This window comes from Durio zibethinus, chromosome 12 (assembly GCF_047325235.1).
Source record: "Durio zibethinus cultivar Kanyao isolate XHJ-2024 chromosome 12, ASM4732523v1, whole genome shotgun sequence".
In the NCBI taxonomy this organism is placed as follows: Eukaryota; Viridiplantae; Streptophyta; class Magnoliopsida; order Malvales; family Malvaceae; genus Durio; species Durio zibethinus.
In genome coordinates, this window is record NC_143173.1 from 15,944,030 (window position 1) to 15,956,806 (window position 12,777).

Genomic DNA, 12,777 nt, shown 5'->3' on the forward strand with positions numbered 1-12,777 from the left:
AAGGCTGAGTATATTGCAGCAATTGAAGCATATAAAGAAATACTTTGGATGAAACGTTTTCTTCTTAAATTAGGGTTGAATCAGAAAGAGTATATGGTGTTTTGTGATAGCCAGAGTACTTTAGATTTGAGTAAGAATGCCATGTACCATGTTAGAACAAAGTACATTGATGTTAGATATTATTGGTTACGTTTAATGATTGAAGAACAACATATGTTGTTGAAGAAAGTTTATATTGATGAGAATGTAGCAGATATGTTGACTAAGATGCTTTTCAAGGAGAAGCTTGAGGTTTGCGGTAACTTGGTCAGAATGAGTTCCATGGCCAAGGTAAGTTTCAAATGAAACTGCTATGGTGATGAATCTTCTTCTAATAGGGCTGGAGGGAGAGATTGTTAGGAAAATGTGATCCAGCCCCATGTAATTGGTTTTAGACCAATCAAAGGCCATGGGCCTTGGTCTTTCTTTTTACATAGAGCCTAGCTACTTAATAAAAAGAGGTAGGTTATTTTAAGGTGGTGTCACAAACCAAGAAAAGAAAGAAGAAAAGCTAGGAAAAGTAGAGAGAAATAGGAGAAGGGAGAATTGGTTGAACGAAAATCGATCCATGGTTTGATTGAGTTGAAACTTTGTCAACAGGTTTATGATTCAGAGTTCTACATTTTAAATGGTAAATATGGGGTTTGAAACTTTATAGGATCAAATCCAATATGTATTTGTTGAGTCACCTATTTAGTGAGATTTCTCTAATTATCTCTCTAGTGTTGATTAGCTTTAGTTTTAACTAGAAAAGAATATTATACATCCATTATTTGATAGTGAAAATTTTTTTTATTATTCATGATTTTTCCCTCTACACTAGAAAGTTTTTCACGTAAATTTTAGTGTGCTTTATTTTTTTTTGCGTTGTTAATTGTTAATTATTGTCTACTACTATGGATTATTACGATATATTGCTCCTACATTGTTGTGTTTATTGCTTTAGGTCCAACAAAAATTTGAGAAACAACTATAAAAAAAAAAGGAAGGGATATGAGGATTATGCAAAAACAAACTCTTAAATGAACATAACCCTAAAAATTGTCATATCATTTTGATTGCGGTGGATAACTTAACTTTTCAATCATTCGCTTTTGGTACATGGCCTAAACATTAAACTGAAACCCGAATTTGAAGAAAAATACAAAGTTTTATTACTCTTTTACATTAGCAGCACACATGCTCTAATATTATTATGTTGATTTCTAAATCTTTCAAGTGAAATCCCATTCCCAAGCATGCATCCCAAATCCTATTCTCAATTTTAAATAATTTTACATATTTTACACTAAAGTTATGTTATTTTTTATATTTGAAATTATTAAAATTTAAATTTTGATTACTAAACTTATAAATTTAATATTTTATAAATAAATCACTTGATTATTGACAAAGCTAAATTACTTTCAATGTTACTTCTTCAGGAGTATATAACATAACATAATTTACTTCCCATGGGAAGCAATTAAGTGTAATATTTAACTACAAAGAACTTTACAAACCTATGCTTTCTCGCACCATTGTCTTGCTGGATGAGAAAGATAGAAAAAAGTTAGGATAAAAAAATTATTATTTAATTATTAAAATTTAAATCATTTTTAAATTTATAATTTAATAATTAAATTAATAAAATATTCAGATTCACTCATTCTTATTCTCAAAGCCTAAAATTTATTTTCCATGTCTTTTCCTTAAAAGTACCGGTGGGTTGAAAAAAAATGGGTAAAGGGTTATATATGATTTAATTCAGTGTTGGCCATTGAATTTGAGAAAAAGAAAAATAAATTTGCATGAAGCAAACTAACTTTCTTATATAAGTAACATTTTGGTTTGTAATTGTTATGAAATACTTATTAGATTATAAATTAAGTTTCCTCATATTTTTTAGGGGACAATTATTGTGCGAATTCGCTGACTAATTTAAACCCCAAACAAAATATCTAAACTAAGAAGGTTCTTTGAAATTTTTGCAGCGATGCATCATCCTTTTGATAAATTTTTTGTGATTATTTTCTACATGAAGATGGAATGAAAATTTTTATGTTTCCCACTATTTCTTTACAAAAATTAAAAATTTTCACCGAATGTGATGACAAATTTAAACAAATCAAAGTTATTTTTGAGTAGCGATAGCATTTGTTTAATTAAAATTATTGAAATTTAAACTTTGATCATGATATATACCGGCCATCACACTAGTCAAAAGTTTTAATTTTTGTAAAGAAATAATGTGGAACATGGAAATTTCCACCCAATCTTTAATGTAGAAAAAAACTACATAAAGCTTATCAAAAGATTGACGAATAGAAGAGTGGCTCTTCAAATCCTAGATTTTTTTTTTTTTTTGAAAATCTAACCAATAATTTAGTCAAACAAAATTATATAGACGTCTATCAATCAATCAAGGACTTTGCTCTTTAAATTGTGTACCTTTAATTTAATTAATTTATGGATTATTTTATAAAAAATATACTTAATAAAGATTATAATTGTAATCAAACATTATATAATTTTTAATTTGATTGGAGTAGGAAAAATATTGGAGAATGTTAGGTGAGAAGTGACCAATGCAATAAGTAAAGATGAAGAAAAGAGAAAGTTGGTGTGGAAAATGGAAATTTCCATCCAATCTTCAAATAGAAAATAAGCTGTTGCATGTTGAATGATCTTGCAATTATAAGACCTTCTCTCACCCAAAATTGCTTGTAATCTGTTAATGATGTCATTGTTAAATAGAAATCTTCGCACCAATTGGCCTCTAATCATTTTGTATTAAACGTTGTAGCAGCATTAAGTTAACAAGGGATAAACTCTCTAGAAATTCTACAGCCATGGAAGCTTTTTAAGTAAATTGACCCAATTGTCATTGGTTTAATTATCCACAGGTTTTTAAGTAGATTTTTGTGAACTTGGGATAGAGTTTTTGAGATTAGGCTCAACCTTGGACTTTGTGTTTTGGTCGAAATTTGCGAACTCAATCATCAATAGTTCGACTCAATTTTGGGCAAACAACCTTTTTGGGCCAATTGTGTAATGACTCCTCAAAAATAGAGTTGTAAATGATTAGATAATGAATAGATTTTATTAAGTTTGTAATTTATTTATTTAATTAATATATTTTGAAATGTTAATGTGATTATTTGTTAATTTTAATAAATAAATAAAATAAGCATGTTTTTAAATTTTATTTAATTAACGAATCTTAAAATATTATTATGATTATTTATTAAATTTAATAAACGAACATAACAAACATAAATTAACTTGTTTACAAATTATTTGTCAAACATATTGTTTGTTTATAGTCCTATTCAAAAATTATCCTTAATGACGCCAAAAGCCATGCAATTTGTTTATTATTGAATTCTTAATTTCGATCAATCTCTAATAATTTCATGTACAAAAAAAATTTCCCTTGACAAAGTTAACATCTATTTATAAAACATCTATTAATATCGTCATAATGTTTATGTTGGAAGAGCTTTCTTATTAAATACAAAAATCATGGAATTACTATTAATTTAAGTGTGATTAATCACTTATATAAATATATATTTTTTTAAAGTTGTTTAAAGTATGAATTAAGAATCCCTAAAAAAATAAATTTTGATCTAAATTAATAGAACTAAAGTTGAAAGTCGGTTATGTGTAAAAAATGTACTAACACCTTATTGCACCCAAAATTTATATCAAATTGGTCATATGTTATCTTGTTTAAACATTAATCAAAAATAAATTTTTATCATGCAAATCATACAAAAATAAAAAATTAAATAAATTATGCAATATATTAAATCATGCAATCATACAATAATATTAATCATAAAATCATGCAATAATATATTAATCATACAAATATAATAATCATATAAATATATTAATAATCAAGCAAATATATATTACAAATAATAAATCACACAAATAAAATATTAAGTAATAACCCACGCAAATTCATGCAAAATATCAAGCAATTATATATTCATGCAACAAATATAAAAAGCATTGTGCTATAAATCATGCAAATATAAGTACAATTATTCATGTAAAAATCATGCAAATAAAATATTAAGTAATAACTCATGTAATAAATAATATACAAATAAATATGCAAAAATAAAAAATTGATACAAAATCAAGCATTAAATTAAAATGAAGGAAAATAATAAAACAAAAAATAATAAATAAAGTAAGTAAGAGAATAAAATAAATAAATAAATAAACCTGCAAGGGAACGGGTCGGGTTTCCAAAAGAGCAAACAAGTTGATCTTTACCCTGTTGAATTGCTGCTGTCTTCTGATCTTTGAAGCTGTGTGTGCTGGGTTATTTGAGAATGTGGTTTTGGAGAAGAGTATGAGCGGAGTTGGATTAATGATTGGGCGTGGCTGATTGCTTGTGAGATGCCTCTCTTGATAATTCGCAAGCTTTCCCCCAAAATTTTGTTTTTTAATGGCCCTGTTCAATTTGATCAAACATTAATCTTACCGAATCTATAAAGATTTCCTTCAAGATTTTATTCTTTTGAATTTTCCTTTTTTCCATTAATTGGGAGTTAAGTATTTTCATGCATGATCCATCGATAAATTCTATAATACGAGGTCGAATTAAAATCAAATCCAAAATTTTCCTTTTTATAAAATCCCACTTTTATTTATACTTTGGCAAAAAATCAAATTAAAATTAAAATTAAAATCAAAATTAAGATTATAATTAAAATTAAAATTAAAATTTTTGAGTTTTTAATCCTTAAGTTCAAAATTTATTTTTTGATTTAAAATTTAATTACTCAATCAAATCAAAATTTTTGGATGAAATAAAATGTTTACAAATATCGTAATCTAAAGTATCAAATTAAATTTCTTTAGCAAAGTTAATAAGTGTTTATAAATATTAAATACCCATTAGTATTTTATTTAAAAGCTTTTGACCTAATTTGAAATTAAAGCTAAAATTCTCGTAATTCTCAAATAAACTTAATCATTGTTGGCTTGCTCTCCTAAAACAAAATGAGAAAGGTGCTCGAATCTTTTCTTTGCCTTGATTTAAAAAAAAAAAAAAAATGTCCTCGGTCTTCTATGCTGCCTATAATTTTGGGAAAAGACTTTATGTAGGTTTTTAAGTGAAGTTTATTTAGTTTCTTTTTTCAAATGATTAAATCAAAATTAAAATTAATAGATTGAAAATTTTTATTTCATAAATCAATTATACAAAATTAAAAAATAACAATAATTTTTTATATATTTTTTAAATAAATATTTTGACAAAATTTTTATTATTGAATAAGTAAACAATATTTTAAATAATATTTTGTACATATTATTAATTTTCATATTAAATTCTTTCTATCTATCAATCAATTTGAATGTTTTATTAAAATTTTTATTAAATCACTATAAAATAAAGATAATAAACTTTATCTATATTTTGTTCATAATCTTGTGTTTAACCTCTCAAGTTGTTAACCTCGTTTGGATTTTAACGTAGTAAAAATCTTACGGCTCAGCAGGGAAAGATCACAAACCCTGTTTGATAAGCCCAGTTATAAAATGTAACTAGGTGGTTAACATTAGGCCTTGACTTATCCTTTAAACAATAATACGTGTCCATTTTGTCAAATTTGTTCATTTCAATTATATCCGAAAATTTTAACCACAATTTAAAATTTTAATTAAAATTATATATTTAATAAAAAAAAATTATATCTCATATGTATCAATATAAGTTACAGCATAATAATTTTTATTTTTTTATAAATATTAAATACGAAATAAATAAATATAAATATATTAATTATTAGAACTAATTTCAATGTCCACATTTAACAAAATTATATTGTCGAAATTTACAATTAGTTAACCAAGCTCTGTGGCTTTTAAAGTTAAAAATTCCTGTTTGCTCTAGATTTATGAAAAACCACAAACATGAACATCATACACCAAATATAAAACACTTTATCATGAATTCAGAGTTACGTGATTATAATTTTGTTAGAATATTCAAAAAAATTGTTAAGAGAACAATAAATAAAATTAAGATATTATTTGATATGAATTTAATATCGAAACGACAACTCGAATGCAGCCAAAATCCTCACCACCGCATTAACAAACAAAGGGCTAAAGCTATAAGAAAAAGCTAAGCTACAATCAAAATTGATCGTTTTCTCAACAAATTCTAGCTTGGATTAGCATGATGGAAGAAATATTCAAGTTGTTCAGGCAATTTTTCCAGTTAGTGATAGAATTGGCAACAGTATGACACGATTGTCACCTTAGTGGTATATTGTCCTATCAATGTCACTATTGAAAATTTGTTCAAAATCAAGCGTGACTTAAACGATTAGAAAGTCCAAATCAATTTTAGAATAAGTAACTGCTCTTGATTGATTTTAATTTCAATTTTCTTTTATGCTTTTTAATACTAATCATGACCTGTAATTTAATAATAATAACAATAATAATAATAATAATAAATTACAAATATTTTTAATATATTTTTTCTTTCACTTTTTTCTCAACAAAAGTTAACAAACAAGGAACTAGAAGAGGATAATCTCACAAAAATTATCAAACATTGTAGACAATCTAATAATTGACCCAGAGCTATAAGCGAGTGAGCCTTTAACTAGACGCATCAGCTTAAAGTAGACATGAATATGAAAATTTGAGTATTTATATGTATAAAATATTAAAAAAAACTCTATGACGAGTTATTAAATTTTAAAGGTTTTCTTAAGATGATTAGATAAGTATTAAAATTTTCAATTTAATCACTTAAATTTGTATAAATGTTTATTTTGGTCACTAAATGATTAATGATTAATGATATATAGATTTAACAGTGCCACGTCAATTGTCAGTATCACATGTTATTGTCACCTCATTTGACAAGCCACGTAATATTGCTAACATGACATTATAAATTTTGAAATAAATAACTAAATTTTGATCACTTAATTTTATAAAAATTTCTATATTGATCACTTAATTTTAAATATTTACAATTTAATTACTAACAAATAGTTCCTCAATTTTTATAAGAAAATAAAAATATGCATTGATATTTTTATTTCATGAAACTAAATTATAAATTTTTTATTTTATTGTAATTATATCATTTAAATTTGAAAATTTGATGAATATTATCCAATACCAAAATTACTAAAACAACTTTATTTCAAATCTTTATCATTTATTGCATTTGAATCAGTTGAAATAAGTATTTCATATTTTTTAATGTTGAGATTCTAATTATAATAAAAATTCATAAATTTAATGTCATGCAATAAATTATTAAAAGAAATATAGATGAAATTTATTATAATTAAAACCTTGGCATTAGGAAATATGAAATTTATTAATATTATGGTCTTCATTCTAAATGACTCATTATCATTGTGAATTTATAATGAGTTGATTACCGATGTTTATGAAATTTAATATAATAAAATATTTTATTATTTATGTTATTTATTGAAATATATTAGAATAATACTTGAATAAGTCATTGAATTTTATAAAAAAAATAAAAAGAAATATTCAATATTTTTATTGTATGAAATTAAATTATGAATTTTTATTTATTATAATTATACCATTTAAATTTGAAAAATAGAAGAATATTAATCAATTGTCAAGATTTACTAAAATATTATTATTTCAAATATTTATTGTTCAATTAATCCAAATAAATTTAAGTAACTATTTTAAATTTTTACATTTGGTCACCATTGTTTATGAAATTATTAATATTTCGATGTCACCCTTAATGTAACTTTGTAACGATTTAATCACCAATGATTTATAAATTTTAATATAATAAATTATTTTTATTTTATTTTGTTATCTATATTTTTTTAATATTTTATTACATAAAATTAAAATTAAATCTCAACATTATGAAGCATTAAATATTTAGTTGAGTTTATTTGGATAAGTTGAATGACAAAGATGTGAAATAACATTATTTTAGTAATTTTTGTAAGTGAATAATATTCTTTTTTTTAAAAAAATTTAAATGATATAATTACAATAAAATAAAAATTTTATAATTTAATTTTATGCAATAAAAATATCAAATACTTATTTATGTTTTTTTATAAAATTTAAGGACTTATTCATAAGTGACTAAATTATAAAATTTTAAAATTGTGTGACTAAAATAGACATTTTTAAAAAGTTAAGTGTCTAAAATTAATTTATTTTTTTAAATTTTATAACACCATATCAGTAATATCCTGTGACTTATTAAATGATATGTAATGCCATGTGGCATTTGACAACTAACGTTGAAGTGTCACATTAGTACATGGTTAGTCATTAATGGTTAAGTGATAAAAAAATACATTTATTTAAATTTAAGTGATTAAATTAAAAAAATTAATACTTAAGTAATTATTTTAAAAATTTTTTCAAAATTGAGTAACTATTTATTTATATTTGACCTAATATTAAAATTTATATATTAATCTCGTATTTTACACAAAAATTATATATTATAATTTATATCAATATAAAAATATAAAATATTTTTTTATTTTATTAAATATATAATAATTATTAAAATTTTAAATTATATTAATTTTATTTTAATTTTTTATATTATATTCATGCTGTAGCACCGTATTCTTAGATCTAATTGGATCAGAGGAAAACAGTTGAAGATGAATCAAATACTGAAAATGACTTCAATCTTGTCCTTGCCCAAACTCTTCCCTGACAAAACCTTCACCCATCAATTAATTATTAAGTCACATCTCTCTCTTTCAATATAGGTGGGCCTTTTCACTAACAAAACTTAATAAAAAAAAAAATTGGTGGGCTTCTTTCCTTTTCCCCATATTTTTTTTGTCGACTTCACACCATCCTACCCCAATCTTATAACCAAAAGGATTGTTTTTGGGTTTTCTTTCTTGAAGTCGGCTTCTGATAATTCCAATTTACACTATGACAAAATTTATTTATATTAATAGTCGTTTATTTGATTTATAAAACATTGAATTTGTAGTTTCAATTTAATAATTGATAATTTTAAATACCAAAAATTTTTACATGTGTCCATTGCAACTGATTTTTTTAGTTCCTTTTATATTTCTATTTTCTTAACCTAACTAGAAAATTATTGGTAGTCATGGAAATTCACATCCATCGTTTCATTAGCTTTTATAATGATGCACTATAAATTCATTTAGATATAAGTTCTACGGTAAATTTCTACAAATTTGAGTGTATACTTTATATACATATTTACTTATTTAATTAGCTACTTAAGGGCCAAAAAAATAATAATGAAAAAGACTTAAGTTAGGTTATAATTTATAAAACAAAGAAAAAAAGTACTTTTTAGGTAGAAAAGGTTATTTAATTATTTAGTAAATAAAGGTTATTTACTTTTAACTATTTTTGTCATGCATTAATTGCAAATATGTGACAAGAAATATTTAAAATCAAACAATATATTATTTTCATTTGCAAGATTCTAAGAATGTGTCATGTGTACTTTTTTATTTTAATTATTTGTGTTTTAAATAAAATTTATTTTATTATGTGAAAAACTAAAAACCCTCACCCGTTTTTAAATTTTTTCACCATTTATTCCATTAAACCAATATTTCTAGGAGTAAGAAATTTAATCTCATCCTTTTACCTTCCATATATGTTATTGATTTTTTTTTTTTGTTCTTTGATTTCCTTTGATTAAAGTTTTATTACCCCTTCCATTCAATAAATCATTCAAGGAGGAAGAATATTGATTTTATTTAAGATCTTCGATACTGTTGCCTTCCATTTTTTATTGATTTTGTTAACTTTCTATTGATTTTCTAAAAAAATTAACAATGAAAAAGATTAGTTTCCAAGGAAACGAGGGTAGGCTTCCAAAAGCCCTTTCAATTTCCTTTAAAAAGCTTATTTTTATAGTATTTTCCTTTTCAATTTGTTAATAAACTTTCATTCGAAAGAAACCTAGGTCTTTCTTGCTTTTCTTATTGAGTTAATCATTATTATCACCCCACAAAGTTTCTTCAATTATTGCAACTATTGCCATTGTTAATTTGCGTAAATTATTTTATCAAATTGATTTTAAATGACATCCTATCTTGAAATCAAATTAAAATTTGTTTTCTATTGTTTAAAAACCTTCCCTAAGTGTTTTCTAATAAAAAAAATTTTCAATTGATGATAGCAAAAGAATTACAAAGAGAATGAGTCGTAGATAAACCAATTTTGATCGTTTTAATCCAATAAAATCTTCTAAATTTATTTTTATTTTTTTCACATATTTATGACTTATATTGATTATAGCTCGTGTAATATTTGATTTGTTATGGAGATACGTAAATGATCTAACATATGTCAATGATGATAAATGAAATATGATTTAATAATATGTTTATTTACACTTTTTGGTGTTATCAATTTGAATTATTGTTATATTATTTATAAATATTCATTGATTAATCATAATTATTTTCAAAACTTCATAGAAAACAAAATAAAGAGGTAATTAAATATGGCTTGATGTTTTTATAATTGAAAATAGGTATACATTCTTTCTTTATTGTTATTGATTTTACAATAGATGTTAAGTTATTTAAAAGTTGTCTAATAAAATGACTAAAATTACTAATTTTAATAAAGAATAGAAATAAAGATGACCTAATTCATGCAATTTTTCAATAATTTATGACAACTTCATAAGTAGTTATGTTAATAATGTATATCTCAAACAAGGAGTAATCATTGCACCATACGATAAAACTGTTGACATTATCAAACATTATATATATATAAAGGGTTTGATAGTAAATTTTTCTTAACAATTTTATCTATATATAAATAATAATCCTAATTATTAAAATAATTATATATAATTTTAGATTACATAATGTGAGAGAAATTTATTTTTATCTTATATATTTTAGTTTTTTTAAAATTTAAATTCGAAACCTTTAAATTAAACAACCTCATTTTTAAGTTTTTTGTTACACCTTTTTTTTTCAAAGTAAAAACGTATAAATTATTGAAAGCGAAACTTATTCAAAGAGTTTAAAATTCTAGCTAATTGTATAATAATCCATCACAGTATAACCAAGCGTAGTGTTATGCCTTATGCATTGCATATTTTGAATTCATTGAATCATAATTTTTTTTTTTTTATCACAAATACATCACTCACAACCATTGTCTGTGAGCAAAATTTGTAAGGAAAATTTTTTTTTTTCCATCACGGTTAAAACATTCATAATGCATAAATCTTGAAAAAAAAAAAAGTAAATTTGGATGCGGAAGTAACTTAAATAAAAGGATAGTGTCATAAATTGCTTTTGAATTACACAACTTTAAAAATTTTTAATGTAATACTTAAACTATAAAATGTTAATTAATGTGATAATTAAAAAATTATTTATTCATCACATACTTTCATTTAAAATTAGTCACATTACAATGAATATCACATTAACTATAAATTCACAGTTTTAAATATTGTATTTAAAAATTTTTTAAATTCAAATATTACATTAAAAATTTCACAATAATTTAAGTTGAACAACATTAATCCTAACTTAAATAAACGACAATAACCAACTCAAATTTGCAATACAAGTAACAGGATGGAAGTGGCAACCAGAAACACAGCACAACAAATTGAAGATCAATAATTACCATTTCAGTTTGATTATGAGCTTGTTTGTCATGCAAGTCCCACCAACTACTTCAATTTTGCTCAGTTGCTACCTTTAATCACTCTGAAGACAAAAACAGAAAGCATATCTGGATGAAAAAAACATATTGATGACATATATCAGATAATTCGGTTGTTCTTGAAAGCTCCAACCATGTCAAGTCCGTTGGGGAAACGATTCACCCCAAAAGTTTACAACATATTAACAAAAGTTTATAATCGATATCTCACTTCATTCACATAAAACATTTCATTTTCGATTCAGCATACACAATGGGTTTGAAAAGGACTTCTTCCACACCTTCCTCTCCTTCCTTTCTGTTGAATCTGTAGAACACTTATGAAAATGCCTGCCAGGTGTGTAGTTGGGATTGTGGTTGTTATTCAACTCTAATAGTTCCAAAAGAAACGAATCAATATCCCAATCATAACCAATACGAGGAGTGCGAAACAATGTAAGATCATCCTCGAGGTTGCCTTTGACAATCCAAAATTTAAGATGAAGCATATCCACTTGCTACAAACACATTCCACCACTTGCTGAAGCTGGTAGTAGACAATTTTCGAGGTGCATAATCTTGAAAAAAGCAAGCTTCTATCTTAGCTCCAAAATAGATTAGCTAACCAGCAATAATCGACTCAAGTTTGCAATAATTTCTTATAACAGGAAGCAAGTTATGAGGCATACCTCAAATAGCAACTTCCAGCTTGGAATGCAATGCGCAAACATAGAAGATCACTAGTTGCTAGTCTACGTACTATCCATCCCAGAAACTTGAAGTCACCTCCGTGTTATGGAAACATATCTTTCAGCACTAACCATAGAAGCATCCAATTGAAGCTTTAGTTGCGGCTGACATCATTAAAGCCAAAAGTTTACCGTATAACATGTTCAAATTAGTATGAAATTTCTTGAAAAAAGACCTTCAATGTTTGATAATAATAATTAGTTACAGGCAAGAGTTACCTGCATTTGATTAGTTGCAGGTGCTTTAGTAGAAACTCTGCTAATACATCTCAATAACTTGAAAAACTCTGAAAGGATAATAGAAGCACTA

The 12,777-nt window shown here is 24.4% G+C and overlaps 1 protein-coding gene across 18 annotated transcripts in view; it reads right to left on the minus strand.

Moving 5' to 3' along the window:
- The window catches only part of LOC111295960 (putative disease resistance RPP13-like protein 1), a 38,783-nt gene that overhangs the window by 15,094 nt on the left and 10,912 nt on the right, over positions 1-12,777 (minus strand). For 14 of the 18 annotated variants that reach the window (XM_089740764.1, XM_022889843.2, XM_089740765.1 and 11 more), the window contains 3 exons: positions 12,687-12,754; positions 12,408-12,572; positions 11,814-12,296 (listed from right to left, as the gene is read on the minus strand). The exons of 1 other annotated variant lie outside the window; for it this stretch is intronic. The gene's annotated coding sequence lies outside the window, so the exon portion shown is untranslated. Of the gene's footprint in view, positions 1-11,813; positions 12,297-12,407; positions 12,573-12,686; positions 12,755-12,777 lie in introns of those variants that run through there. 3 more of the 18 variants (XM_089740763.1, XM_089740762.1, XM_089740761.1) reach the window with 1 other exon arrangement.